The sequence below is a fragment of the Schistocerca cancellata genome, chromosome 11 (assembly GCF_023864275.1).
Source record: "Schistocerca cancellata isolate TAMUIC-IGC-003103 chromosome 11, iqSchCanc2.1, whole genome shotgun sequence".
NCBI classification, from domain to species: domain Eukaryota; kingdom Metazoa; phylum Arthropoda; class Insecta; order Orthoptera; family Acrididae; genus Schistocerca; species Schistocerca cancellata.
The window spans coordinates 156,927,081-156,954,749 of record NC_064636.1 but is presented as its reverse complement, the minus strand read 5'-3'; the positions used below and the strand labels follow the sequence as shown (position 1 = coordinate 156,954,749).

The 27,669-nt window shown below is 41.8% G+C and overlaps 1 protein-coding gene and 2 non-coding genes across 3 annotated transcripts in view; 1 reads left to right on the top strand and 2 right to left on the bottom strand.

The window, feature by feature from the left end:
- LOC126108571 (putative ankyrin-containing lipoprotein Lxx09580) overlaps nucleotides 1-27,669 on the bottom strand; it is a 554,252-nt gene that overhangs the window by 405,511 nt on the left and 121,072 nt on the right. The window lies entirely within an intron of this gene.
- Trnat-ugu (transfer RNA threonine (anticodon UGU)) lies at nucleotides 17,510-17,584 on the bottom strand. Its single transcript has one exon. It is a non-coding gene; the product is annotated as a tRNA-Thr (tRNA).
- Nucleotides 18,537-18,610, top strand: Trnat-ugu (transfer RNA threonine (anticodon UGU)). The gene has a single exon. It is a non-coding gene; the product is annotated as a tRNA-Thr (tRNA).

Sequence of the window (27,669 nt, the reverse complement as noted above, 5' to 3'; positions counted from 1 at the left end):
TCCTTGTGGTGACAGGCAGATCTGTAGCACACCCCGAGGTCTAGGTTAGGTTGAAAGAAGTAATTTTACTGTGTGTCGGCGAATCCAACGGGAGTGAATGTCAAATAGAGGTTGTCGTAACAAACTGACCGGTGGAGCACCGTAACTCTTTACGTTGGCGCCATACTGGAAAATGCAAGTGGGGGTGCAATACGTGATTACATTTCTGCTTGTGTGAACAGCGGCCGAATGGCGACTTTGGGCCGCCATTTCGTTACACTTGCCTGTAAAATACACCGATTCCTGTCCGATGACCAAAGCTGAGGAATTTTTGGACAGCTGTAGCCCTGTTTTGTGTAGCCTTCTCTTACGTGTTCCGTGCTGTCCTCTTAGCTAAATTATCATTACTTACACATGAATCAGCGTCTGCACATATATCTTACAAGGGAACATCCCCATCGCACCCCCTCAGATTTAGTTATAAGTTGGCACAATGGATAGGCCTTGAAAAACTGAACATAGATCAATCAAGAAAACAGGAAGAAGTTGTGTGGAACTATGAAAAAATAAGCAAAATATACAAACTGGGTCGTCCATGCGTAACATAGGCAATATTAAGGGTAATGTGAGGCCAGGAGCGGCGTGGTCCCATGGTTAGCGTGAACAACTGCGGAACGAGAGGTCCTTGGTTCATATCTGCCCTCCACTGAAAATTTTGCTTTCTTTATTTTCGCAAAGTTATGATCTGTCCGTTCGTTCATTGACATCTCTGTTCACTGTAATAAGTTTAGTGTCTGTGTTTTGCGACCGCACCGCAAAACCGTGTGATTAGTTGACGAAAGAGCGTGCCCCTCCAATGGGAACCGAAAACATTTGATCGCAAGGTCATAGGTCAACCGATTCCTCCACAGGAAAACACGTCTGATATTTTGTATACGACACTGGTGACAGCATGTGCGTCACATGACAGGAATATGTTGTCGACCCACCTAACTAGTACACTTGGCGAATGGGTGAAAAGTTTCTTCTACCTTGCCCGATTTAGGTTTTCTTGTGGATGTAATAATCACTACAAAAAAAGTGATGAAAACATAAGAGTTTTTCACATAAACTGAAAATAAAAAGTTAAAATTTTTGGTCGAGGGAAGATTTTTTTTTTTTTTTTAAATCTCATTTTGTTCGCTATTGTTCGTTGCATCTGCTCGGAGCGGACGTCGTAAGACATCCATTTATGTTCGTTGTTGATCGATTGACTCAGTTTTTTTATTACAGGGAGCACGTAACCCTCTGACCGAACACGCTGAGCTATCGTGCCGGCGGTTTGAACCAAGGACCTCTCTTTCCGCAGCTGTTCACGCTAACCACGGGACCACGGAGCTCCTCGCCTTACAGTGCCCTTAATATTGCCTATCTTACGCATGGACGACCCAGATTGTATATTTTGCTTATTTTTTCATAGTTCCACACAACTTCTTCCTGTTTTCTCGATCGATCTGTGTTCAGTTTTTCAAGGCCTATCCATTGTGCCAACTTATAACAAAATCTGAGGGGGGTGCGATGGGGATGTTCCCTTGTTAGTACCGGTTCCATGAAATTTATTGTTAGAGTAGAGCGATGCGCGGCCGATGCGGCTCTGCTATTGGGTTGCATAAGTGACGGTGCGGTGTCTGTCGTAATAAATGCGTCGCGAGTGTCAGTGTTGTGATGACTCTGAGCACTATGGGACTTAACATCTCAGGTCATCAGTCCCTACTTAAACCTAACTAACCTAAGGACATCACATACATCCATGCCCGAGGCAGGACTCGAACCTGCGATCGTAGTAGTCCCGTGGTTCCGGACTGAAGCGCCTAGAACCGCACGGCCACCACGGCCGGCAAAATCTGAAGGGGAGCCAACAGCACCCGGTGTTGTGATGTAACGGTAGTGTGTTACAGTGTTAAGCCTGCACAGATTAGTATTATATCATCATCATCATTTAAGACTGATTATGCCTTTCAGCGTTCAGTCTGGAGCATAGCCCCCCTTATACAGTTCCTCCATGATACCCTATTCAGTGCTAACTTTCGTGCCTATTACTTCAAAATCATTCTTAACCGAACCCAGGTACCTTCTCCTCGGTCTGCCCCGACTCCTCCTACCCTCTACTGCTGAATCCATGAGTCTCTTGGGTAACCTTGCTTCTCCCATGCGTGTAACATGACCCCACCATCTAAGCCTGTTCGCCCTGACTGCTACATCTATAGAGTTCATTCCCAGTTTTTCTTTGATTTTCTCATTGTGCACACCCTCCTGCCATTGTTCCCATCTACTAGTACCTGCAATCATCCTAGCTACCTTCATATCCGTAACCTCAACCTTGTTGATAAGGTAACCTGAATCCACTCAGCTTTCGCTCCCATACAACAAAGTTGGTCGAAAGATTGAACGGTGCACAGATAACTTAGTCTTGGTACTGACTTCCTTCTTGCAGAAGAGAGTAGATCGTAGCTGAGCGCTCACTGCATTAGCTATGCTACACCTCGCTTCCAGTTCTTTCACTATGTTGCCATCCTGTGAGAATATGCATCCTAAGTACTTGAAACCGTCCACCTGTTCTAACTTTGTTCCTCCTATTTGGCACTCCATGCGTTTATATTTCTTTCCCACTGACATTACTTTCGTTTTGGAGATGCTAATCTTCATACCATAGTCCTTACATTTCTGATCTAGCTCTGAAATATTACTTTGCAAACTTTCAATCGAATCTGCCATCACAACTAAGTCATCCGCATATGCAAGACTGCTTATTTTGTGTTCACATATCTTAATCTCACACCGCCAGTCTATTGTTTTCAACATATGATCCATAAATAATATGAACAACAGTGGAGACAGGTTGCAGCCTTGTCTTACCCCTGAAACTACTCTGAACCATGAACTCAATTTACTGTCAACTCTAACTGCTGCCTGACTATCCATGTAAAGACCTTTAATTGCTTGCAAAAGTTTGCCTCCTATTCCATAATCTTGTAGAACAGACAATAACTTCCTCCTAGGAACCCGGTCATATGCCTTTTCTAGATCTATAAAGCATAGATACAATTCCCTGTTCCACTCATAACACTTCTCCACTATTTGCTGTAAGCTAAAGATCTGGTCCTGACAACCTCTAAGAGGCCTAAACCCACACTGATTTTCATCCAATTGGTCCTCAACTAATACTCGCACTTTCCTTTCAACAATACCTGAGAAGATTTTACCCACAACGCTGATTAAAGAGATACCTCTGTAGTTGTTACAATCTTTTCTGTTTCCATGTTTAAAGATTGGTGTGATTACTGCTTTTGTCCAGTCTGATGGAACCTGTCCCAACTCCCAGGCCATTTCAATTATCCTGTGTAGCCATTTAAGACCTGACATTCCACTGTATTTGATGAGTGCCGACTTAATTTCATCCACCCCAGCCGCTTTATTGCACTGCAATCTATTGACCATTTTTTCCACTTCCTCAAATGTGATCCTATTTCCATCATCATTCCTATCCCATTCTACCTCGAAATCTGAAACATTACTGATCGCATTTTGACCTACATTGAGCAACTCTTCAAAATATTCCCTTCATCTGCCCAAGGCATCCACAGGATTCATCAGCAGTTTTCCTGACCTGTCCAAAATACTTGTCATTTCCTTCTTACCTCCCTTTCGAAGACTGCTAATTACACTCCAGAATGGTTTTCCAGCAGCTTGACCCATAGTCTCCAACCTGTTTCCAAAGTCTTCTCAAACGCATTTGCATAGGGAAAAAAGAACTGTATTTTTAAAAATTACTATATGTATATAGTATTATATACACATAGTAATTTTTAAAAATACAGTTCTTTTTTCCCTATGCAAATGCGTTTGAGACCTCGTTTCACACACTGGAATTTACGGCACTGATTTTCATAAAACAGTGCGCTATCGCCGGCGAGAACATGAGAACACCGTAAAGCAAGTCCCCAGATCCGAGTGCTGTCGATAAAACTGAAGAAAAAAAAAGAACAGTTCTGTCTGGAAAGAGCAGCACACCTGTAAAATATGTTATGTTACTGTCTACTTAACGAAAAGCTGTGTAAACATTCGGTCTCGTGTTTTATGTAAAAACGTTTACAGCACTTTTATTCACGCACCCGCCGAGAGCGAGAGAGGGGAAAAGACCGGCGACGTGACAAGGAGGCCGAAACTCAAGTCAGGAGGATTCCTTCTCACATAAAACTTGCAACACTGTTTAGCGATTCGAGCTCCAGTTCCGGTCAACAATTTAAAATCCAGCCTTAATGGCAGACTCCAGCGTCCAGCTGCCATTTAATGTCACAATATTACAAACATTTTTCCCCTGCTCTACCAGTTGTTTCGCACCTGTATCACGGCACATCACATCTGTCTAATGGCAGTCCACGATCTACTAGCACTAAACATCATTTCGATAACACCGCTGTTACGATTAGTGCACTTGATGATTTAATAGAACATGTCTCAACGACAACAGTAGCAACATTGCCTGACTTTCAAGTTGTCATTACTACCGATCCAGAAATCAATTCCGGAACTACACTTCTCTTAAGGGATAGGTTTAAAGCCGAAAATGTCCAACTTTATCCCAGCGGACGTGCAATTGCGTATTCTGTGGACGAGACATTCCGCTCAGACATGTACGCCTCATCAGGCACTGACGTTACACGTGCACGATCAGACAATTTTTTAATCACGACGTCGTAAGTCTTTTGGCAAATACAGATTGTAGCAGAATATGAGGTAAGGATTTTAATTGTGCGCTGGCTGCGGCATAAGAAATACAAGAAATAATAAAATGTGCAGATTTACTACAACTAATCAGCTGTTTTTGCACAACTGATAGATGGCGTATTGTTCATCAAGATCAAACACATTTTACACATTTTTATCCCAAGCTGTCCAGCAGATAAGAACGAAGGTACGTTTCACGAAGCCTGACCGGTCATCTAATTCAAACTGAAGTTTTGCCTGCTTGCTTCACGGACCACTGTGGCTTCGAATGCAGTCTAAAATTACGGGATGCCTGTGCAAATAACCGTACTTCTCTTTAGTAATTTAATACCAGGTATCTTCTTCCTCATGACCTTCGTTCTGAAGTCATTCATAACTGGGCACCGTGTCAACGCAAACAGCCAAATTCACACCCAGCCATAGTTTGGCGGGAGAGTTAGGCCAAGCCTGCTACACAAAAGCACCTTATGCGCTACTAAGCTCAGGCAACTTCAATCGAACTTCACAGTCCGCATTTGAAAGGTGCACTCGGCCCTATTGCTAGTTGTCACGGGAACCGACACTTTCGGCCTAAAACATAGCAAAGCATAGTTAATACGCTTGAAAACAAAGCAGATGAGAGGGTCAGTTGTTCGGGCAAGGTCTGCAGGGAATTTCCCAGATGAAAATCTCAGATGAAACTACTTTCAAAACGTAAAACGCCTCATGCAGAAGAGCTTCCTTCCATGTATTCAGCATGAGAATGGCGATCGTTTAACAAGGGTAACCGCTGTTAACTAAACATATCCACCCACGTTCCGTATTTCTTTTCGCCCATAGTGCGACTGACGCTTGTGCAATGTCTTCCCCGCTACTCCACGTTCAGACCTCACTCACCTCGAAACAAAACAAACGCCCACAATACCCACTTGACAGTCATGACATTAGACAGATTCTCAAACATTACGCAAATAACAAACCAACAGGCATCGATGGGTTCCCCATCGAATTTTATCAGACGTGTTTTCGCGTTACTGGAACCACATTTACAAAGTATGTGAATGATATTATTGCTCGTATCCAAATGCAGAATTTCTGTGAGGGGATAATTATACTCCTACGAAAGGAAACATGTAGTCATTGAGCGGCCCACAAATCAAAAAAATGGCATTTCAATAGAAACAACGAAAGTAACGTGCACGGACTATGCTCATGATGTAGGTCTTTTCCTGAAAGATGAATCTGACTTTCATCTAGTGTGGCCCTTACTGTGTCTTTTGCATCGGGTAACAGGCACAACGTTACACTGGAGCAGAAAGTTTCTACTGCCCACTGGGTCCTGTACTCCATACCGCCAGTTATCTTGCAGCTGCGCCGCCAGGACATTCAAAGTGGTCGTTGTGCAGATAAAATCTAGCCCCAAAAATATGATAACATTAAACTGGCCTAAGATACTGATTACTGTCACGAATCTAAAGACCAGACACGCTAAACGTATCCTGAAGAGCATCAGAAAGCTGAGCCATTCAACATCTTCCTGCTATCAAGGCCTGGTATGTGGACCAGATTACAAACGTGCCCACTCGAATTGACAAGGCGGTCAACCTGGCTGTAAAGAGGCTTTTGTGGCGGGCAGCATTTCGGTGCTACTCATGTATCATAAATAAAAACTTACTTGCTAACGTTTGCCAGGATACTAAACTTTCACGAATACGAATCAGGCGTCATTAAGTATAATGATGTGAAACAACCTTTTCTTTACGGTTTCTGTATACACCTACGTCATAAGGCAACGCTATGTGGGTGGCGCGGGGCTGGATGTGGAGCGTGAATACAGAATGGTTCAAATGGCTCTGAGCACTATCGGACTTAACTTCTGAGGTCGTCAGTGCCCTTGAACTGAGAACTACTTAAACCTAACTAACCTAAGGACATCACACACATCGATGCCCAAGGCAAGATTCGAACCTGCGACCGTAGCGGTCGCGCGGTTCCAGACTGAAGCGCCTAGAACCGCTCGGCCACAACGGCCGGCTGCTGAACACAGTCTGTCGGAACAAACGGGTGCTATCAGTTTCTTCTCACTAGAACGTAACTTATTTTCATGTGGTACCAGTATCGCCTAGGCGTAAAGACGCTAAATATTGTCTCCAGAACCGTACAAGGATAAGGTCCAAAACTTTAGTCTTGGCTGGACGTTTAGATGTTTATGTCGAAACACCGGTGTGGGCAAAACGAAAAGTCGTTCCTTAGTTTGCGTCACTCATAGAAATGGTCGTAGTGACAGATGAGATTCCTTATAAAAATTTAGAGTATTAATGAGAAAGCACACAGTAATTCCGCCGTAGCAAATGTGTTTGCGCTAGGTGGGACATGTTTTTGTAAGATTAAATATGTTTACGATCCGCGCCCATTCCTAATACACTCTGGTAGTATGTTGTGCAGGGTGTTCCAAAAGGTACGGTACAAAATCAAGGTGCTGTAAGTCGACTTGCAGTTAACTTGGAGAGAAAAAGTAAAGTTTGTCTGACGAGCCAATTGTTTCATCGTTAAAATTTGTTTCTCGTGGTTTCGCCAGTGTAAGCGACATTTAAGTCAGGAATTTGTCCTGTAGTTTGTGGAAATGTTTCTGGGACAGTGTCCACAGGAACTGCAGACAGAGGCTGACGTCGGGAAGGGGGGGGGGTGGGCGTCAGACTGGAGTCTCGTCACGTACCGTCAGATTCTGGAGCGGTACTGATGTCGTATAATGTGACCCAGGTGAAGTTCAAATTTTGTTCATTTGTGGAACTGAAAACACCAACGTTTATGGCTCTTTATGAGGAGAGTAGTTACTGTATTCGAAAGGATCCGACAGAGCACACTGTTCGGACGGATATTTATCGCACTTACCTGCAAGATTCTGCATACACAGACAACTTTCTGAACAGTTGGGCTGAACGGCAAGTGCCATGCGTTACGACCACTTCCTTCTGAAGTTTGTTATCAACAATCAGTCACAGTTTAAAAACAGGAGTTCTGACTGGCGTCCGAGGATAGAGGGAACACTAACTGCTGAGGTGCCGTCCTTTGCCACAACAGATGCTGATGAAAACTCCACGCAGCAAACGATTAAAAATAAAACTGTGGCACTTTCACTTAATTTTAGTTCTTCCTGTTAAAGTTTTTCTAATAACAGGTGAGCAGAGTTGCTCTGCGTCTGCATCTCAAGTGCATTCCGCAAGCCACGTACCGGTGTGTGGTGGAGGGAGGTTTGTAAAACGGTGTCACTTCCCCGTTTTCCTGTTCCAGTCGCGTGTTGTTCGCGGGAAAGCTCTGAGCACTATGGGACTTAACATCTATGGTCATCAGTCCCCTAGAACTTAGAACTACTTAAACCTAATCAACCTAAGGACATCACACAACACCCAGTCATCACGAGGCAGAGAAAATCTCTGACCCCACCGTGTTCGGGGGAAGAGCGATTGCTGGTAAGCCTCTATAGTTTTATCTTCGCGGACCTTTCGCGATAGACACCTAGGAGGCCGCGATGTACTGGCCGGCGGTTTACGCTCTCGGAACTTCAGCAGTGGGCCACGACGTGACGCAGAACGCCTCTCTTGCAGCGTCTGCCACGCGAGTTGGCAGAGCACCTCCGAGACGCTTTCGCGCTTACTAAACGAACTTGTGACGAAACGCGCTGCTCCTCTCTGGATCTTCTCCGTTTCCTCCATCAGTTCTGTCTGGTACTGATCTCGTACTGACGAGCAGTTTTTAATTGTTGGTCGAACGAGTGTTTCGACAGCTACTGCGTGTGTTGATGGACTGCATTTCCTGAGGACGTCCAATAAACTTGTCTGTCATCTGCCTTGCCCCCTTTCTACCAGCAGGTTATCGTAGATCGCTGGAGCAATGAAGGGTATGTAGTGACTGGAGAAAAGGGCAAGCCATTCCCGTTTCTCGAGAAGGGTGGTAGGACACACGCACTTCATTATAGACTTATATCCTTGATGTCAGTCTGTTGTAGAATTATGGGAAACATTTTTGCTCAGGAATTATGACATTATTGGGTAACGATAATCGCCTCTACAAAAATTAAGGTGGATTCCGCAGACAGGGACCTTGCGAGACTCAGCCCGCTGTGTTCCTGCGTGAGACGCCGGCTCTCAGCTTCGCGCCGCGTTGGTTGACTGCAGGAAGGCGTTTGGCAGCGTCCCGCCCTGCCGTGTAGTGAAGAGATCCGAGCTCAGCGAGTATCGCACTAGGTCTGCCACAGGATACAAAACTTCCTTACAGACTGAACTCAACACGTCGCTCTTAACGGAACACAATAGACAGATACAGAGGTAATTGCCGCAGTATCCCAAGTACATATCATAGGCCAATGCTGTTGAGGAAGTATGTAAGTGGTGTAGCAGACAGCTTCGTGTGGCGTGTACGTCACATCCCTGCCAACGTTTGCGTGTTACACTTCGTTGCCATGTTTTAGTGCACAGTATGTGAAGATTTTGCTACGGGAGGCTGGCGAGCAGGTTTTGAACGTGAACTGTTCGGCACACCAAAGAGGGTATATTTTACTGATTATTGAAGTAACGGAGTAAATTAACAAAGAAACTAAAAAAAAGGCTGATACAGAACAATAAGAAGAAAAGAATCAGATTTAAAATACATATAAAATCTTAAGTGCTTGAGAAGCACCATTCACAATAGCAAACACGACTTTCGTTAGGTCTTGGGCAGTAGTTAAAAAAACTATGTATATTTTGTAAATGATCCTTTTATGATAAGTAATTTTAACATTATCTGTGCTACTCTGTGGTATAAAGACACCTATATGGATACGTATGCACTGCTGCGTATGACTCACTTAATGACAGAATGATGGACACATATATAAATATGTGCGTGTAAAATAGTAATCTGACACATGTATGGACACGAAAAACTAGTTATCTCTTGTATGAATCAAAACTGAGATAAACTTATGGACACGTCGGGTATTCTGCGGGTGAAGTAGCATTATAAGTATTCTCACGTTGCAACGACGATACAGTGGTTATCAGACAAAGGATAGACAAGCTATTGCACTCACTGCAATGGGTAAAAGTAGTCATTTTCATCGACGACTGTCCTTCGTCGCTGGTGCAGTCAATTTACCGTCCAGGTTGACCATGTTGCCTTGACTAGCTGCTCCAGTACTCATGATTCAACAAAGTGCACAAGTTATAAAACGATTGGTAGCCACTGAACTACCTGCCTCGTGCAGGACGCGGACTGCCAACGCTGTTAAACCGCGTGACTGTCAAGCACTGTGGCAACATTCAGTGACTGCTCGCCGGCCCGCGCTCAGCAATAAGCATTCCTCTCCATAACAGGAGCGAGCGTGCTCCAGATTTGAGATGAAATGGAAATAAAAATAATAAAAAGGTTAATAAACTACGCGCGATTTTACTATATTTACATGAAAAGGACACACATGATGACTTTTCCCTAATTATGAAAATTGATATGGCAATATTGCTAAATACATTGCTTAAGAAAGACCTGTACAAAACGAAATGTGTTTTGCTCAGGCTTGCTAATGAAAGAAAATAAAACCTAAACCATGAATAATATACAATATACATGTGCATAGTCTGTATAGTAATTTTCATTGTCTTAAATTCTTACTCCATATTCCCTTAGATTAAGATACTAGTTAATGAGCAAGACCTAATACAGATTTTAGTTTCTGTATTTTCATGTGCTGAAACATGAATTGGAATGAGATTAAGACAGCCAACAAACTGACACATTCGTTATTGAACCAGTCATCAACTTTCCTGACTCCCGACACGACCCAATGGATCATCGAGTCAAGAAATATCACTTCCCCCTTCAAAAAGTGAAATTCCCAGTGTTTTCGACTAGAATGTGAAAAGTTGATCCCCAGTTATAGTGCAGTGAAAATAAAAGGTGATGAAAGAACTCCCCTGTGAAAATCACCCGAGTTCATAAGAAATGCTCCAAACAACCAAGTGAAGAGTGACATCGCTACGAGAAAGACTGATAAAAGTTTCATTTTCTGTTCAAAATTTTCCTCTTGGTTAAGATTAGTGTACTGGATCTTTTCAGAGAGAAAGATTTTGGGTAGCCTGCGATTCATTTGAAACTTGGTGCTTCTTAAATCTTATTTGGCGAAAGTTTTATTTATTTCTTTTATCTATAGTATTTTGTCTAGCTATTGCTAAAATCTTCTTCAATTAAGCCATAGTCAAAGGTCAGATTTTTGTCTGATTTAATTCCCTTTCTAGCATCGTTACTTCTATTTCAAATTATATTACACAAAAAGGTTCTCCGTCTTTTCCCAAAGAGGTTTTGTTTAAAGAGTTCCATTATTGTAGAGTGTAAAAGGTTTTAATTGCTCATTCTATTCTCAGGCATGTTTTATTATACTTGCTTTTCTGTGTGTTTTAGATCACTGAAGAGTGTGATACCCTCTGTTTAATAACTGATATCTGTTTGAGAAGGGAACATGTTCGGAACGCCAGACACAGCAGTTCCTGTGTAAAAACTGCTGAAAAATGTGGCAACAACAAAGGAATTCTACCTAATTAAATGTTTAAACTTTACAGGTTTTAGAGAAACATGATTGCTCATTTCTCGTGGCTTTCATTGTTGTTAGTCAAATTTCTAAAATGGCCATCTTTTTATGAGTTACTTGGTAAAATGAAATTATGAACAGGTGTTGTAATATTATTGGGCTTCCCGTCGTATGAAAGCTGTGAGTACCCATGGAAAGGCATTCACCTAGCTGTGTATTAAATGCTCAACTTATGAGATGAGACCTATCCTTTGAAAGACATTTGTTTTAAATAATTTACGTAACTGTAAAGATGTACATCTAGCGCGAACGCTAATACATCGATTGCGCAGTCAAAGATACATTTTAACACAAGCTGATCTGAGCGTTCTGCTTCGATCTAAATAAATAAAAAAACTTTTTAGATCTTCAGATTTTATCGTACTTCTGCTTGTAATGTGAAAGCGTAAAGAAGGTGGTCTTTAAGCCATAAGAGTGAGCGGTCTTGCGAACATGCAGACAATAGTTATTGATTAATAAAATTTAAGTAATTTATCTTCGATACTGTAAATCGGCAAGTTATTGTTATGAAGGTGTTGAACGGTGCATGAATTGTTCCGAAGGTAAGAGAAAAGTAATTGCGACAAAAACGTGAACCAAGGAGCTAGCAGAGGACAGGCTGCAATCTGATCGCACCATACAGTCAGAATATTACTTATGTGAGTTATACTGTTTATAAATAAGCCCTAATTGCTTGTGAGAATTATTTGAATATATTTAGTGTTTAACAGACTTCTTATTCTATTCTTTTCCTTTATTTTTTTACCTCCATGTAATATTATTTTTATAGATGTCAAAACAGCCTATACTACAGCAGAGAATACTGCGGCATCCTGGTCGTAGACAGAAAGCCGCTCCTTGTCGTCTATACAACTCATAGCTGCTCCATTTATTAATGATTTCATTTGCAAATGCAATTTTTTATTGTTAATTGTTAAAGGTCCCTTAGGTAATTATAAAATTCTTACTGATTATGTAAAGGAATCCGGGTTGTTCTTTTCCAAATAATAGAAGCCTTTGCATAATCAGAAACTAACCTCCTCCTGACAACGATCAGGAGCCGACCAGAAGATGGACGTCTTCGCCGGCTTTCGTGTTTCCTGTGGAAAAGTTGTGCCAAACTGGGAACACAACAATCCAGTATGAAACACAATATATACGAGGGCAGAGGGCAGTTCAATAAGTAATGCAACACATTTTTTTTCTCGGCCAATTTTGGTTGAAAAAACCGGAAATTTCTTGTGGAATAGTTTCAAACATTCCCGCTTCGTCTCGTATAGTTTCATTGACTTCCGACAGGTGGCAGCGCTGTACGGAGCTGTTAAAATGGCGTCTGTAACGGATGTGCGTTGCAAACAACGGGCAGTGATCGAGTTTCTTTTGGCGGAAAACCAGGGCATCTCAGATATTCATAGGCGCTTGCAGAATGTCTACGGTGATCTGGCAGTGGACAAAAGCACGGTGAGTCGTTGGGCAAAGCGTGTGTCATCATCGCCGCAAGGTCAAGCGAGACTGTCTGATCTCCCGCGTGCGGGCCGGCCGTGCACAGCTGTGACTCCTGCAATGGCGGAGCGTGCGAACACACTCATTCGAGATGATCAACGGATCACCATCAAACAACTCAGTGCTCAACTTGACATCTCTGTTGGTAGTGCTGTCACAATTGTTCACCAGTTGGGATATTCAAAGGTTTGTTCCCGCTGGGTCCCTCGTTGTCTAACCGAACACCATAAAGAGTAAAGGAGAACCATCTGTGCGGAATTGCTTGCTCGTCATGTGGCTGAGGGTGACAATTTCTTGTCAAAGATTGTTACAGGCGATGAAACATGGGTTCATCACTTCGAACCTGAAACAAAACGGTAATCAATGGAGTGGCGCCACACCCACTCCCCTACCGAGAAAAAGTTTAAAGCCATACCCTCAGCCGGTAAAGTCATGGTTACAGTCTTCTGGGACGCTGAAGGGGATATTCTGTTCGATGTCCTTCCCCATGGTCAAACGATCAACTCTGAAGTGTATTGTGCTACTCTTCAGAAATTGAAGAAACGACTTCAGCGTGTTCGTAGGCACAAAAATCTGAACGAACTTCTCCTTCTTCATGACAACGCAAGACCTCACACAAGTCTTCGCACCCGAGAGGAGCTCACAAAACTTCAGTGGACTGTTCTTCCTCATGCACCCTACAGTCCCGATCTCGCACCGTCGGATTTCCATATGTTTGGCCCAATGAAGGACGCAATCCGTGGGGGGCACTACGCGGATGATGAAGAAGTTATTGATGCAGTACGACGTTGGCTCCGACATCGACCAGTGGAATGGTACCGTACAGGCATACAGGCCCTCATTTCAAGGTGGCGTAAGGCCGTAGAATTGAATGGAGATTACGTTGAAAAATAGTGTTGTGTAGCTAAAAGATTGGGGAATAACCTGGTGTATTTCGATGCTGAATAAAACAACCCCTGTTTCAGAAAAAAATGTGTTGCATTACTTATTGAACTGCCCTTGTATATAAACTATCAGATTAAAATTGAAAACATTGAAATACATTTAATTAATTTTTTTTCTTTTATGATACTAGAGTGTATGTGTTTGTTTCTGCGTACATGCACTTCATACCCTCCGCTATGGAATGATGCATATTTTCTTGAGGTAATTTTATGATAGCTGAGATAGAATATCAAAAGACCTGTACTTGCTTCTACAAATACGCTTCTTAGTGATTTTGTGAAGAAAATTGTTGATGATTGTGCTAATGTTAAAAGGAGGAGGGACTTACAGATCTTAAGTTAAAAAATATTGGTAATGTCGCTGTAATTACATTATTACTGATAAAAATGGAGGCCCCTTGTATTAAATTAACAATGTTTAGGTCGTGGGATTGAGAGAATCTTTATTTTTCTCTCTACTCCAAGTCCTACGCTGAGAGAAATATATGGAAGAAGCTCAGTTTGTTACAAAAGAAACTTGATCTAGAAGCTGCTAAGACAAATGTGGTTTTAGGTGTGTGTTTGAAAGGGGGGGGGGTGGGATGATAATTCGGGTAGTTGACTAACGTCCAACATAGTATACAGCAAATCTATGATAACCTCACAGATAAGAAAATGGAGGTTAAGCTTGGTGGTGGTTAGTGTTCAACACATGGTGTTCCAAGTGGCTTATGCAAACAAAACAATATGTAATTCATTACATCTCTTTACAAAGTGTATACTGCCGTACCTATGATGATCCTCACAGATAAGAAAATGGAGTTTAAGCTTGTGGTGGTTAGTGTTCATCACATGGTGCTCCAAGTGGCTTATGCAAACAAAACAATATGTAATTCATTACATCTCTTTACAAAGTGTATACTGCCGTACCTAAATTTTATTGTGCAAAACCAAGAGACTTGTAAAATTTGAAATTTTCCCGGCGAATCAACTGTTCAAAAAGATTTCGGGCTTGCAGCCGGTCGTCGTAAACTTCATTGCACGATATTTCGGCTGGACAACTGCCAGCCATCTTCAGGTGCGATATTGTACTTTTTCAGCAGCTCACTTTAGAATTCACTTCAGAATATCGTATCACCTAAGCCAGATATTGTAAAGGCCAGCAAAGCATTTTGTTATGCACATACGTTTTTACATTTCTGTTATTGCAAAGTGAAGTGAACTGAGTCTGACCAAACTCAGTTACATTTTAATTATAAGTTACTTACATGATCCCTTCAGCTATGCCTCATACGTCTTTCCGAAAGTATGAATGATGAGCAACTCAAGATGTCAGTCGTAGAAACAGTGATTCCCTACAGTTAATTTTTATCCTTTCGTTTCTCATTAAGTTTCAGCTTCTGTGCCAAATTGTTGTAGTGAGGTACATATGCCGCTACATAGGTGCTGCTTTGGTCTATCAAAGCCAAAGGGCAGCACTGAGACCTTGGCAAGTTACAGCAGAGGCCAGTATTTATTCAATAACTAAACAGAATGGGTAGGGATAACGCCCCCCATAAATACCTGCATATTACTTGGGAGTCCTTCTTTTGTAATTTGATTCTGCTAAAGGGTAGATGTCTTACGCCAAGGGTTTTCAGATTAGCTAGTACCACAGGCCACAAACTCCTCACTATGACTATCTAAGTATCGCAGCAAGGGAAGGAAATTCGATGTCATTTGTTTTACAAAGATTCATTTTATTTATTTTTTATGCTCTTCTTATTTTAAAACATGTTCAGTGGGCTAATGACTGAGGCGAAGAAGGCCACTGATGCAAAGCATGTACTCTATAACACCCAATCGACTGACGACTATACAACGCTGTTCCCCACAGGCCCACGTGCAGCTCTTGTCACAGGAACTGCTCTGTTGTGCAAGTGTGCCACTTCAGAAATAATTTTCAGTAAAATAAGTTGTTATTTCGATTATGGATCCCTCTGCCGCAGTTCCAGCTAGAATGGCGTGACTCAAAAGTTGTACAAGGGCTGAGCCACTCCTTTCCAGGCAAGAGTGTAAGATTGATAAAAAAAGTTTACTAGAATGAACAGTGAGCGGTGTGCCACCAAAATATCATCTGCGCGAGCTGCGATGTGGCCATCCCTTGTTTAGGCCCTCTGCAACAGCCGCTTTCGTGTTCCATCTCTGTTACAGAGCAGAAGACATAACATTGATGTTCTTGAGATGGGGAACTCCACCTTATGTGGTGTGCCAATGCTACCTTTATTAGTGCTGTAATCACAGACTGTAGTGATAACTCTCAACTGCCTATGACATAGAATTCTTTGACTGTACTTATGTCTCAGTGGACATCGTCACAAACATTAGTTCTATTCTACCCCCAAGCCACTTAGCATGCTTTACGTTGCGGAAGCTCGTAGTCCCACGAACACAGGTGACAGGATTTGATGCTGAGGTTTGATGAGTTTTTCCTAAGGATACAATGTTTCATTGTTGGTATCACAATGCTGAAAGCCTTCTATCGTCGTGCCTCTTCCACAAACGATACTTATTCGTTCTCCAGAAATTATTATTTTAGATGAAGCTTTAATTCTGTCTGAAGAGAAAACTGTAACTGGTAGCAACGTAAAAAGGTAATGGATGTTTAACAATTTGAATTATAGCAATATCTGCTGAAAATCAATTCATCAGAAGCTATAAAAATAAGCTTAACTTAAAGAACCGCTGCAGTGGGATACTCAGGTACACAGATCTATTATTTTTACATGAAACGGCTACATCAGATAGCTCTCTCATGTGCTATGAACTGTAAACAAAGACGTTCAAATGGCTCTGAGCACTATGGGACTTAACATCTATGGTCATCAGTCCCCTAGAACTTAGAACTACTTAAACCTAACTAACCTAAGGACATCACACAACACCCAGTCATCACGAGGCAGAGAAAATCCCTGACCCAGCCGGGAATCGAACCCGGGAACCCGGGCGTGGGAAGCGAGAACGCTACCGCACGACTACGAGCTGCGGACACCAAAGACGTAAAAACTACACAGATGTACAACTTCACTGCTCCATCTTGCAGAAATTTATATGAGTAATAAATGAGTGGCGTATGTAAGTAGCCTATGTGGTGCAAAGCATTACCTTACCCCTTTACAAGAAACACAATTAATTAATTAATTTAACCTTGTTAAATTGGCAACTACCTCATAAACATTAATAACAGGAGAATTTTAATAACAGGAACGACATTTATACACAAACTTAAAATGAGTAACATGCCTCAGAAATTATTTTTCCAGTTCTATATTTTAACGAGGAGCTGTTGTTTTATCTTTAAATAGCACTTGCATCATCTTCCAGCAAACTTAGATCATTAAGGTAATTCCAAACCAAGCGAACTGCAGTTCTGCAAAGGACACAATGTACGAGGGCAAGTCAAAAGTATCCAGATCTTCCTAAAAAAAAAAAAAAAAAAAAAAAAAAAAAAAAAAAAAAAAAAAAAAAAACTTTTGCAGTAGTCATATGCATTCTGTGAAAGCATACTTACAGTTGGTACTACCGTGGTGACATGCAAGTCACTTCATCTTTATGGCAACAGAAGTGAGCTGGCAGCGGCAGCGTGAAAATATCCCCTCCATTAGCAATATGCACAAACGAAGAACAAGGAGTAGTCATACGATTATTTACAATGAAATGAACACCCTTAGCTGCTTACAGGCGTTGACATACGTCAACGAGGACAGATGAAAATGTGTGTCCCGACCGGGATTCGAACCCGGGATCTCCTGCTTACATGGCAGACGTTCTATCCATCTGAGCCACCGAGGACACAGAGGATAGCGCGACTGCAGGGATTTATCTCTGGCACGTCTCCCGCGAAACCCACATTCTCAACGTATTGTCCCGCACTACATTCGTAGAGTCCCCGCCCATTATACTCATTACTCGCGGCGTGTTGCCGATTCCCGTAAGAGTTCGGGCACTGTTTGTGTATTCACACAGAAGAAGAAGATGGTCAAGTGGCCCGTGAGCCTTAACTATATATTTACTAAGATGGTATCTGATCTTTCGGACATGTCCGAAAGAACAGATACTATCGGTGACCAAGCAGCTCTTTAGAATGAAATGTCCACCCTTACAGGCGTTCACATACGTCAACGGGGACAGATGAAAATGTGTGCCCCACCGGGATTCGAACGCGGGATCTCCTGCTTACATGGCAGACGCTCTATCCATCTGAGCCACCGATGACGCAGGGGATAGCACGACTGCAGGGATTTATCTCTGGCACGCCTCCCGCCAAACCCACATATAGTATATACAAATATATAGTTAAGGCTCACCGGCCACTTGACCATCTTCTTCTTCTGTGCGAATGCACAAACAGTGCCCGAACTCTTACGGGAATCGGCAACGCGCCGCGAGTAATGATGATGATGTTTGGTTTGTGGGGCGCTCAACTGCGTGGTTATCAGCGCCCGTACAATTATCCAATCTTTGCTCAGTCCAATTTCGCCACTTTCCTGGATGATGATGAAATGATGAGGACAACACAAACACCCAGTCATCTCGAGGCAGGTGAAAATCCCTGACCCCGCCGGGAATCGAACCCGGGACCCCGTGCTCGGGAAGCGAGAACGCTACCGCGAGACCACGAGCGGCGGACACGCCACGAGTAATGCGGGGGCACTACGAATGTAGTGCGGGACAATACGTTGAGAATGTGGGTTTCGCGGGAGGCGTGCCAGGGATAAATCCTTGTAGTCGCGCTATCCTCTGTGTCCTCGGTGGCTCAGATGGATAGAGCGCCTGCCATGTAAGCAGGAGATCCTGGGTTCGAATCCCGGTCGGGGCACACATTTTCATCTGTCCCCGTCGACGTATGTCAACGCCTGTTAGCAACTGAGGGTGTACATTTCATTGTAATTTCATTCTAACGAGCTGCTTGGTCACCGATGGTATCTGTTCTTTGGGACATGTCCGAATGAACAGATACCATCTTAGTAAATATATACGATTATTTGGTCATAAGGAGTAAAAGGGGCTGAAATTCATGGTAGACTGTTGACACAGTACAGGGACAGTACATTGTCCTGGTTAAGTTATTCCAAGTGGGTCGAGAAGTTCGAATGTAGTTGGAAAAAAAATGACTCACAAACAGGAAAAAGGACGCCTGTCAAGATCCACAAGGCCCGTCAAAATGGAGCAAGCTCAATTGACAGTTTTGACTAACAGGCGTATTACTATCGATGGCATAGCGTCTACACTGAATATCAGTCATTGCTGTGCCAGTACCATCATCTGTGATGAACTTGGCTTCCATAAAGTTCGTTTGTCATGGACGCCATGACAGCTCACTGAAGAACACAAACGTAGGCGTCTTGAGGTCAGCTAATACTTACTCTACCTTTGTAGCAGGAGGTCGTGCGATCTTTGGAGATAACAGGTATGCGTGATGAAACGTGTGCTCATCACTATGAGCCACAATCAAAATGCTGGAGTATGGAGTGGAAGAACCCAGAATCACCAGTGAAGAAAAAATTTTAGTCTGCAACATCAGCAGCAAATTTATGCAAAACGTTTTTTGAGATGCGACAGGAATATTACATGGGGAAGGGGAAAAACCTTCGACAAAGTCTATTACTGTGCATTGTTGATCAACAATGATAACCCTACACTACATGAATTTTTATTTTAGCGCAAAAAATAAATATATGGTAGAAAATATTCACCAATGAATCGCAAAAATATTGAAAAAATTATATAACTCATTTCACAATGTGAAAATCATTATTTATTGCTTGTTGCCATTTGGCAACATCATGTGTTTAGACGTTATGCACTCCCCAGTTGCCAAAACTTTTACAACAGCAAATCAAACAGGAAAATTAAGTAACAAATACATTTTATTGAACAAAGATTTTATAAGATTATCTTCTTATGGTTGGGATTCACAGTCATATTAATATTTATTAAAAGGCATCATAGTCGCCGTTGACTGTATAAAATATACAAGTTCAGGTGCACTGACAACATGTGGAGCTTTTATTGTAAATGTATTTTCGCGCCAACTGACTTAGCTCCACATGTTGTCAGTGCACCTGAACTTGTATGTGTGAAAGATTATTAGAACGACGGTAACATCGACAGTTCAGTATATATTTAACAACATATTACGGTGTAATAAGTGTCGTACTCCTAGGATCTTGCGGGACTCTCACAGTCAAAAGGCTACATTTTGACGACGAAATTGCAATAGTAACAATAAATATTTTATACAGTCAACGGTGACTGTGATGTCTTTTAAGAAATTTTATAAGGTATTTGATTTTGAATTTGAATTTCATATAATTGATCTCAGTGGCATTTAAAGCAGGATAGTTCTGTGAAGCAAATCTGAAAACTTTAAAATCACAATACATGATATTTAGTGAAACAGTTACCTTTCTTGTTAGGACACAGCTCCACTTACATTTTTCCCATTTAATAGTTATATAACCTTGCCAATTTTCATTTTTGCACATCTGTTTTTTATCTAAATAAACAGGCCAGTGTCCCACCCCATTGAATCTGACATTTTTAGACGCGTGGTGTGAAGCTGTCTTCTTCTTTGCTGGTGGTTTCTCTATAAAAGTTGGCCTTCCTCGCTTTGGTGTAGAATTGAAACCAATTTTGAGCAAAGTTTCAGCCAGTTCAATCCTAAAATTCGCTAATTGGAGCTCCTTAGCTTGAGACACTGGCCTGCAGATGGGATGTTTTTAACTATGCGGTACAAAATCCAGCTGTTGATTGTGGCTACATCAACAAGATGGTAAAATATTCGAAAGTACCACTTCTTACTACACATTATGATTCTGTATCTGCCAATGACGCTGTCTAGAAGATCCACTCCTCCCATATGCTTGTTACAAATTTGCACAATTTTTGGAGAAGGTACAAAACTACGTTCCTTCCTACTTATATCATATGTGTTTACATTGCTTACAGGGTCACTTCCTACAAACGTGGATAACAACATGACTGTTTTGATGTATTTCCAGAGTACATTTGAGAGCTGTGTTTCTTCATAATTTCCAATAAACTCAAGTATTTGACCCCTTTCCTCTTTACGCAGGGACTTGTCGATTGGCAGTTTCTTATTGTGAACTCTATTTCTGCCAACAGTTCCTAGAAATAAAATGCTTCTCCCCTTCAAATAATGCATTAGCGGTAATGACGTGTAATAATTAGCAAAGTAAATTTTGTAATTTAGATTCTCTGGTACATTCCGGCATAATCTAACAACCACATTGCTGTTGGCACCAGGATCCGGCTCTGCATCATTCTTGTCCCATTCATGTTCATGTCCTGTATACATCTCTATTTTGTAAGCATACCCAGGTACACCACAAAGTAAAAACAGTTTACAGCCACATTTATGGTGTTTATCTGGAATGTACATTTTGAGATGGTGCCTGGCTTTGGTAGCACACATCTCTTCATCTACAGTTAATGACTCCTGCATTGGAACTGAACCAAATTTTTCATTCAGTTGCGTAAAAATAGGTCTTATCTTTCTGAGCTTGTCTTCTCCATTAGTATTTGCTAAACTGTCTTGAAAGTGTAAGAACCGCCTCACTTGCTCAAATTTATTGACAGTAATGTTGTCCTGTACAACTGATGGGCCCACAACGTTATTCCAATACATGCTCACATTCTTCAGTGTTACAATAGAAGAGAGGATACAAACACGTAACAACTTTTGAATATATTCTACGGTAACATTGCTGGGCTTCGAGAAATTCATTTGGGTACTATAAAGCCTAGATTCGCGTGAAATCAACTTTAAAATATTTTCGTTGAGAAAATACGAAAAGAAGTCATATGGAGCTTCCTTTGCTAATAGCTCATCTGGTAAAGCTTCTTTTCCAAAAAAAAAAAAGGTTGCTGTACATACTTCATCTATCCTTTCTTCCACAACACATCTCGTGTTTTCTTTAACTGTGATGTATTGTTCTCACCTTGCGCAGACATTGCAGCAGAACCGCCTCTCGTACTTGTAGTCCCTGCTGCAATTACCGAGGTGTCTGCATTGATTGACTGCCCGGCACAATCAGAATCATTTGAAGTCACACTGGATTCAATAAGATTAACAGTTTCACTGTGTGATTTCAAGAAATTATTGCTGGTGTCACATATTTCATCTTTATCACCACTGTCATCTTCACTTTCACTCGGAACTGGTATTAAAAACTTCTTCTGTCAACTCCTTTAATCGTCCATCGTCATCCACAAAATAAACTCTTTCAGGATTCATGATACCTAATTTTGTAAAAGAAAGAGCGTTAGTTCACTGAAATTGGAGCGTCAGCGCTGCGTGCAATCTTTCTAAGCAAGTACGCGACAATGAATACATAGTGTTGCCAAACGGCAACGCGTAATTTTATTTACACTGAAACTTACTTTTAAGGAAAAAAATTAGTGTTTAACATGTATTCTACTCTTATTAGATCTCTGTAAGATGATAATTTTTTTTACTTGACAGAAGTTGTGTCAGTGTATAATTAATTTACGTAATTTAATACTCAACAGTGAGTAAAATTCACTAGAGCACTCTTTGTTGCATTTCTCCTCAATTAAAAACTGTGCTGCCAACTGTGAAGGAAACGTTCAACTAAATTCTTAGAATAGACTCCAATGTATGCAATATGCATAGTGTTGCCATCTGGCAACAAGAAGTACGCCCGAAAAACGTAACGAAAATTAGCAACAACATGCAGTGTAGGGTTAAACCAGCAATTCGCAATAAAGGATGAGGTATTTTGTGATGGTGAGTTTTACTGTTACGCAGTAACGCTCAACCTCACATGGCTCGCCTCACCCTTGACACAATCCAGAAATTGTGTTTCGAGCCACTCGAACATACACCGTAGCCGAGGTCATTCTTCATCAGACTAGAGATGGACAAACTCGTTCATCCTTGGGAACTAGTTCACTGCTGATCGTTCTTTTTTGGAAGCCGTTCATTTTTACTCGTTCACCGTTCATTTGTGCTTGGTATATGGTTCTTATGAAAAACTGAAAACTAGTAGAGTAGGTGACTGAAGGATTGAGGGCACTTGCCTCCCCCCCTGGAGTATACAGTTTTTATTCATTACAGAATCCTTACACACTTTTAGAAGTAATTTCTGTGATTCCGCAGAACCTCTCGTTTAGCCAACCGTAGCCTTGTGTAGCTGATCACAGGGAAATAATATAGGGTGGCGCACGGAAAACCGGTCCCGAGTACAGACTGCTCGCAAATTACGGACGATGTGTTGCCCGTTACAAGCAGATACAACAAACAGACAAGAACATGGAAATGTCACGCGACGCTCATGGGCTATAGCTCATGTAGTCTTGTAAACCTGTTGGTGGCTGTTTCCCAACTTAATAGACCACAAGGGTCTTGTATAAAATTCTTCGTTTCTACTTCCACTACATAGCTATGCTACGTTGTAAACAATAATCGTTTACACCCTATATATACTTCACGTTGTCTCTGAGTTCGTAGGCGAAGTTTTTGAGATAATAAGTAAATACGATTTTATGCCAATCTATGTCTTTCCAAACGCAGAGGCACCGCTTTTCCTACTGAGCCAAAATGACCCACAACGCACTTTCTCTTTCTTCTAAGAAACCAAACTAGCACGTAATGCAAATTGGAAACATCCAAACTGAAATAATTAGAGCCTTCCTAAATGTAATGCTTCGTGTATGAAAGATACACGAAAATCGTTTTATATGAATTTTCTTCCACTAAAAATTAAGCAAATCATTAAAAGTTAGCTGCTTAATCAAGTCGATGAAACCAAAAATATATGAATAACAAAAAAAAACTTGCCTTGTTATAAGTATGTCTTCTGCTGTTCATCGATATAATGAAGTGAGCTGATATGCCCTTTTGTTACCTGAAAAGGCGTACCTATTACATAAAACGTAATTTTTATGTAATTTACGTAACTATAAAATACTTTTTGATTACCGGTCGTGGACGCCGAATAGCCAGAACCAACTGCAAGAACAGTTTGGAACACATGTAAAATAGGCGAGCGCAGTGAACGAAACAAACAATTGGATAGTGAACTAACTAGGAGCAGTCGGCAGTGGAACTGAGACAGGTGGTCATGCGAAGAATGACGAGAGCAGCCGAGGGGAACTATAAGTAGTTCCCGGGAACTATAAGTAGACCGCCGCGACCGAAGTGAACTATGAACCGATCGTTCGTTGGAATTCATTCCTCGGTCCTTTCGTTCATCTTGGTGAACCGTTCCTTTGCACCCGTTCGTTCGCGAACTACCCACCTCTACATCAGACTTCTATTCGTTTGGGCCGCTGAAAGAATCCTTGCGAGGTCACCGATTTTCCTCAGACACAGAAATGTTAGAAGTGGTGCATCACTGGCTTCACAACCACAGCAAACCCTTTTGGCAGACATACACAAGCTTGTGGACGTTTGGACTTAAATGCATTTCAAAGAAAGAAGATTACACGTACTGAAAAGTAACGTGCAAATCAAATTGTATTTTTGAAGTAAATGGAGTGTCTCATCAAAAGCCCGAATAATTTTGGACTTACCCTCATTAAACTGTTCCCTCGTCATTTATGTTTCAATCTGGACTCCAGTGAGCAACGATGTTGGTCTAACCATGTCTTGACTCCTGCTTGCAAGTTAAACAGGACCATTCAGACAGAACTGCCAGTCGTGCAGAACTCATTTATGGAACAGATACGTCAGCCACTATCGTCTGCCGGAAAATTTTTGTTAATACTTCTAGGTTGGTTACATGACAGAAATGTTAGCTTTGCTACAACGGTGTGTGTGTGTCTGATGTTTTTAGGAAATAAACAACTACGGAATTAATTTTTATTTAAATTAATAGCTTGTCATTCAGTTACTGTGTAACTCCCACACAGTGAACTATGCACTTCCTGTAGCGTATAGACTGTATTCGGTAAAAAAATACGTCAGAGCTGCGACAGAGACAGCCGCAGGTGGGCGAGAGCGTTATGCATTGCAAAGCAAAACTCGGCCAAGTGGCGTTGTGAAGCAGAGCCATCTGGGCGCGGTACAGCAACCGTCTGTTGTGAAAACACACTTGACCCCTTAGCAAGTAATAACCCAGAGTTAATAACGAGCATCAAAACGGATACAGGGATCAGCAAACACAGGGTTCTCATAGCAAGATTGAATATTGTAACCCCCAAATCCTCCAAAACTAAACGAAAATATGCCTATTCAGAAAAGCAGATAAAAATTCACTTGACGCCTTCCTGAGAGACAATCTCCACTCCTTTCAAATTAATAATATAAGTGTAGACCAGATGTGGCTTGAATTCAAAGAAATAAGAAATAGTATCGGCAGCAATTGAGAGATTTATACCAAATAAATTAACAAATGACGGAGCTGATCCTCCTTGGTAGACAAAATGGGTCAAAACATTGTTGCAGAAACAACAAAACAAACATTCCAAATTTAAACAGACGCAAAATCCCCAAGTTTGGCGATCTTTACCAGAATCTCGAAATTTAGCGCGGACTTCAATGCGAGATACCTCTAACAGTTTCCACAACGAAACGAAACTTTGTCTCGAAACCTGGCAGAAAATCCAAAGAGATTCTGGTCGTATGTGAAGTATTTTAGCGGCAAGACACAATCAATGCCTTCTCTGCACGATAGCAATGGAGTTACTACCGAAGACAATGCTGCAGAAAGAGAGTTACTAAACACAGCCTTCCGAAATGCCTTCACAAAAGAAGAAAAAGTAAATATTCCAGAATTCGAAACAAGAATAGCTGCCAAAATGAGTAATGTGGAAGTAAATATCCTCGGAGTAGTGAAGCAATTTAAATCACTTAATAAAATCAAGTCTTCTGGTCCAGACTGTATACCAATTAGGTTTCTTTCAGAGTATTCTTATACATTGTCTCCATAATTAATAATCATATACAAACATTCACTCGACGAAAGATCCGTACCCAAAGACTGGAAAGTTACACAGGTCACACCAATATTCAAGAAAGGTAATAGGAGAAATCCACTTAATTACAGGCCCATATCATTAACATCGATGTGCAGCAGGATTCTGGAACATATGTTGTTTGAACATTATGAATTACCTCGAAGAAAGCGGTCTATCGACACACAGTCAACATGGATTTGGAAAACATCGTTCTTGTGAAACACAACTAGCTCTTTATTCGCATGAAGTATTGAGTGCTATTGACAAGGGATTTCTAATCGATTCCGTATTTCTGGATTTCCGGAAGGATTTTGACACTGTACCACACAAGCGTCTCGTAGTGAAATTGCGTGCTTATGGACTATCGTCTCAGTTATGTGACTGGATTTGCGATTTCCTGTCAGAGAGGTCACAATTCGTAGTAATTGACGGAAAGTCATCGAATAAAACAGAAGTGATTTCAGGCATTCCCCAAGGTAGTGTTATAGGCCCTTTGCTGTTCCTTATCTATATAAAGAATTTGGGAGACAATCTGAGCAGGCGTCTTCGGTTGTTTGCAGATGACACTCGTTTATCGACTAATAAAGTCATCAGAAGACCAAAACAAACTACAAAACGATTTAGGAAAAAATATCTGAATGGTGCAAAAAGTGGCAGTTGACCCTAAATAACGAAATGGCTCTGAGCACTATGGGACTTAACATCTATGGTCATCAGTCCCCTAGAACTTAGAACTACTTAAACCTAACCAACCTAAGGACAGCACACAACACCCAGCCATCACGAGGCAGAGAAAATCCCTGACCCCGCCGGGAATCGAACCCGGGAACCCGGGCGTGGGAAGCGAGAACGCTACCGCACGACCACGAGATGCGGGCTAAATAACGAAAAGTGTGAGGTCATCCACATGAGTGCTAAAAGGAACTCGTTAAACTTCGGTTACACGATAAATCAGTCTAATATAAAAGCCGTAAATTCAACTAAATACCTAAGTATTACAATTACGAACAACTTTAATTGGAAAGAACACATAGAAAATGTTGTGGGGAAGGCAACCAAAAGCTGCGTTTTATTGGCAGGACACTTAGAAAATGTAACAGACCTACTAAGGAGACTGCCTACACTACGCTTGTCCGTCCTCTTTTAGAATACTGCTGAGCGGTGTGGGATCCTTACCAGATAGGACTGACAGAGTACATTGGAAAAGTTCAAAGAAAGGCAGCACGTTTTGTATTATCGCGAAATATGGGGGAGAGTGTCACAGAAATGATACAGGATTTGGGCTGGACATCATTAAAGGAAAGGCGTTTTTCGTTGCGACGGAATCTTCTCACAAAATGCCAGTCACCAGCTTCCTTCGCTGAATGCGAAAATATTTTTTTGACACCAGCCTACGTAGGCAGAAACGATCACCACGATAAAATAAGGGAAATCAGAGCTCGCACGGGAAGATATAGGTGTTCATTCTTTCCGCGCCAGTACGAGGTTGGAATAATAGAGAATTGTGAAGGTGATTCGAAGAACCCTCTGCCAGGCACTTCAATGTGATTTTCAGATTATCCATTTAGATGTAGATGTAGATAGCGACTTTGCAGTACGCTAGAGGAGGATGGAAGCCTTTACTCACTTGCAACTATGGGAAAGTCTAGAGTACGTGCCTTAAGCGTTTAAGTTCTCAGCGATTCCCATTCGCATACTAAGTGACTCTCGTCTCAGTATCACAGCCTAAACCATGAGCGTGTGACACTCAGAGCGACATCCCAGAGTGCAGTATGGGGTCCGCTGTTCGACCACGAGACAGGGCAGCCTGCCGTGAGTCACAAGGGAGCCGCTCGCTCCGTGAGTAATAGTTTCAGAAGTACAGGATGAAGCAGCAATAGCCCCAGGCCCACCTACAGTCCGTCCCAGTAAGACTGGATGCTACGAAATCGT